Source organism: Barbus barbus (genome assembly GCF_936440315.1).
Source record: "Barbus barbus genome assembly, chromosome: 2".
Taxonomy (NCBI): Eukaryota; Metazoa; Chordata; class Actinopteri; order Cypriniformes; family Cyprinidae; genus Barbus; species Barbus barbus.
The window spans coordinates 46,286,470-46,290,454 of record NC_136730.1 but is presented as its reverse complement, the minus strand read 5'-3'; positions in this window follow the sequence as shown (position 1 = coordinate 46,290,454).

Genomic DNA, 3,985 nt, shown 5'->3' with positions numbered 1-3,985 from the left:
GCGTCACAGCGGCGTCGTGCGCGAGCTTCATACTCATTGAAACGTGATACCATTTCAAACTCTTTTCAACTCAACTATAACAAATGGTTAGTGATGCATGTATTAAATGCTGGTGATATGAATTAGAAGTTTCCCGCAAACATTAATATTACTCTATGAGAAAAAATAAATAAATAATAAAAATAATAAAAATAAAGTGTACAGAAATAATGCAGAGTAAGTGTCAATTCCCATCAGAAGTTCAAACCCTGATGCAAAGGTCATCTGTCAGAGCAGCTTAAGCAGAGAATCACTGCCCTTTACTGCCCACAGACTCGCTGTTTGCTATTTTTACACACTGTCATACTCAATAAAACCAGAACTTATGTTTTCTATATTATCAGCGATCATCAGAAGTATAATGTTCTAAACAACACCATTTAAACTGCTGGATTTAATAATGCATGTGCCGCAATAACCGGGGCATGCTCCACAGTTTAAGCTATTTGCTTTACATACTCTTCTGTAGTTACTTTAAGCTATTTTTATTTTTTACCTTACACCTGGGATGTCCAAAACTGTAATTTTTCACAAAATAAATAAAACATAAATATTTTGTTGCAACATATTACAAAAATCAAGACTGAATATATTTGGTCAAAACCCCATGTTATAGAAGATAAAGTGCTACGCAGGCTATTTAAGACAATATTGAACCTAAAATACTAATTGTTTGCCCTCTCTCTCTCTCTCTCTTCACCGTTCACACATATCAGACCCGTATCACCAGTATTTCTCAGAGGGCAGGCTTTAAGTATAACTCGTTTGAAGTTATGATGCTGCGTATAACATTATCTAGAGAAACACGTGTTAGTGATAAATCCCCTGTGATGTTTGTACTGGCTTCTGTATACAGGCCACCAGGGCACCACACAGACTTGTTTGCGATTTTAATATCCATGTCGATAATGAAAAAGATGCATTAGGATCAGGAACATTCTGGACTCTATTGGGGTTAGACAACACGATTCAGGACCTACTCATTGTCGAAATCATACTCTAGATTTAATACTGTCACATGGAATTGATGTTAGTGGTGTTGAAATTCTGCAGCAAAGCGATGATATCTCAGATCCTTATCTAGTCTTGTGTAAACTCCATAGAGCTAAAACTGTAAATTCTACTCCTTGTTACAAGTATGGTAGAACCATCACTTCTACCACAAAAGACTGCTTTGTAAGTAATCTTCCTGATTTATCTCAATTCCTCAGCATATCCAACAGCGCAGAAAAACTTGATGATGTAACAGAAACTATGGACTCTGTCTTTTCTAGCACTTTAGATACAGTTGCTCCTTTACGCTTAAGGAAGATCAAAGAAAACAGTCTGACTCCGTGGTATAATGAGCACACTCGCACCTTAAAGAGAGAAGCCCGGAAAATGTAGCGCAGATGGAGGAAAACAAAACTAGAGGTATTTCGTATAGCCTGGCGGGAAAATACCCTATCTTACAGAAAAGCTTTAAAAACTGCTAGATCTGATTACTTTTCGTCTCTTCTAGAAGAAAACAAACATAACCCCCGGTATTTATTCAATACAGTCACTAAATTAATGAAAAATAAAGTATCAACAGGTGTTGGCATTTCCCAGCAGCACAGCAGTAATGACTTTATGAACTACTTTACTTCCAAGATCGATTCTATCAGAGATAAAATTGTAATCATGCAGCCGTCAGCTACAGTATCACATCAGATAGTGCACTATAGATCCCCTGAGGAACAATCCCACTCATTCTCTACTATAGGAGAGGAAGAATTGTATAAACTTGTTAAATCATCTAAACCAACAACATGTATGTTAGACCCTATTCCATCTAAACTACTAAAAGAGCTGCATCCAGAAGTCATAGGTCCTCTTTTGGCTATTATTAATTCATCATTTTCATTATACAGATATGTTCCCAAAACCTTCAAATTGGCTGTTATTAAGCCTCTCATTAAAAAAACACAACTTGACCCCAAAGATCTAGTTAATTACAGACCGATCTCAAATCTCCCTTTTCTGTCAAAGATACTAGAAAAGGTAGTATCCTCGCAATTATATTCCTTCTTAGAGAAAAATAGTATTTGTGAGGAATTCCAGTCAGGATTTAGACCGTATCATAGTACTGAGACTGCTCTCATTAGAGTTACAAATGACCTGCTTCTATCATCTGATCGTGGTTGTATCTCTTTATTAGTGCTACTGGATCTTAGCACTGCATTCGACACTATCGACCACAACATTCTTTTAAATAGACTAGAACACTTTGTTGGCATTAGTGGACGTGCATTAGCATGGTTCAAATCGTACTTATCTGACCGCCATCAGTTCGTAGCAGTGAATGAAGAGGTATCATATCGATCACAAGTGCAGTACGGAGTACCTCAAGGCTCAGTACTAGGCCGTTACTTTTCACGCTTTACACGTTACCCTTGGGAGATATTATCAGGAGATATGGTGTTAGCTTTCACTGTTATGCTGATGATACTCAGCTCTATATTTCTTTGTGGCCCAGTGAAACACACCAAATTGAGAAACTAACGGAATGAATAGTCGATATAAAAAACTGGATGACGAGTAACTTCTTACTGCTAAATTCTGAAAAAAACAGAGGTGTTAATTATCGGACCTAAAACCCCCACATGTAATAACCTAGAACACCATCTAACACTTGACGGCTGCTCTGTCGATTCTTCTTCATCAGTTAGGAACCTAGGTGTGCTGTTTGATAGCAATCTTACATTTGAAAGCCATGTTTCTAGCATCTGTAAAACTGCGTTTGTCCATCTCAAAAACATATCTAAATTGCGACCTATGCTCTCAACGTCAAATGCAGAAATACTAATTCATGCGTTTATGACCTCAAGGTTAGACTATTGTAATGCTTTATTGGGTGGATGTTCTGCACGCTTGATCAACAAACTACAGCTGGTCCAAAATGCAGCAGCTAGAGTTCTTACTAGAACCAGGAAGTATGACCATATTAGCCCGGTTCTGTCAACACTGCACTGGCTCCCTATTAAACATCATATAGATTTTAAAATCTTGTTAATTACTTATAAAGCCATGAATGGCTTAGCTCCTCAGTATTTGAGTGAGCTCTTATCACATTATAGTCCTCCACGTCCGCGCGTTCTCAAAACTCTGGCCATTTGATAATACCTAGAATATCAAAATCAACGGCAGATCCTTTTCGTACTTAGCGCCCAAACTCTGGAACAATCAACCTAAAACTGTTCGGGAGGCAGACACACTCTGTCAGTTTAAATCTAAAAGACACATTTCTTTAACCTGGCTTACACATAACACACTAATACGCTTCTATTATTCAAATCCGTTAAAGGATTGCTGCAATAATTAGATCAACCGGAACCGGGAACACTCCTCATAACACATGATGTACTCGTTACATCATAAGAATGGCATCTACGCTAATATTTAGGTTTCTTTCTTATTCTGTTTCTCAGTCCGTGTCCGGATCAGATGGTGGATCGGCGCCGGGAGATGATGTCTCCCTGATCGTCAGCGGAGGCCGGACACCTGGATTAGCCCCGGGGACATATCCCCAGACTAAAAATACAATAAAACTAAAAATAAAACAAAATAACAAAAAATATAATAAAATACCTAACTACATAATACTATTATTGTTAGAAACTGCAATATAAAAATAGAAATAATACATTTATACATTTACAATTTTAATTAAAACAATAATTAAACAATAAATAAACAATCTCCTGGCCAGAGGAGAACTGGCCCCCGGCTGAGCCTGGTTTCTCCCAAGGTTTTTTCTCCATTCTGTCTCAGAGGGAGTTCTGGTTCCTTGCCGCTGTCGCCTCTGGCTTGCTCAGTTGGGGACACTTCATTTCTAGTGATTATAGTCAATTTGATTTCACAGATACTATTTAAACTAAACTGAGCTAGACAATGACGTCACTGAATTCAATAATGAAATGCCTTT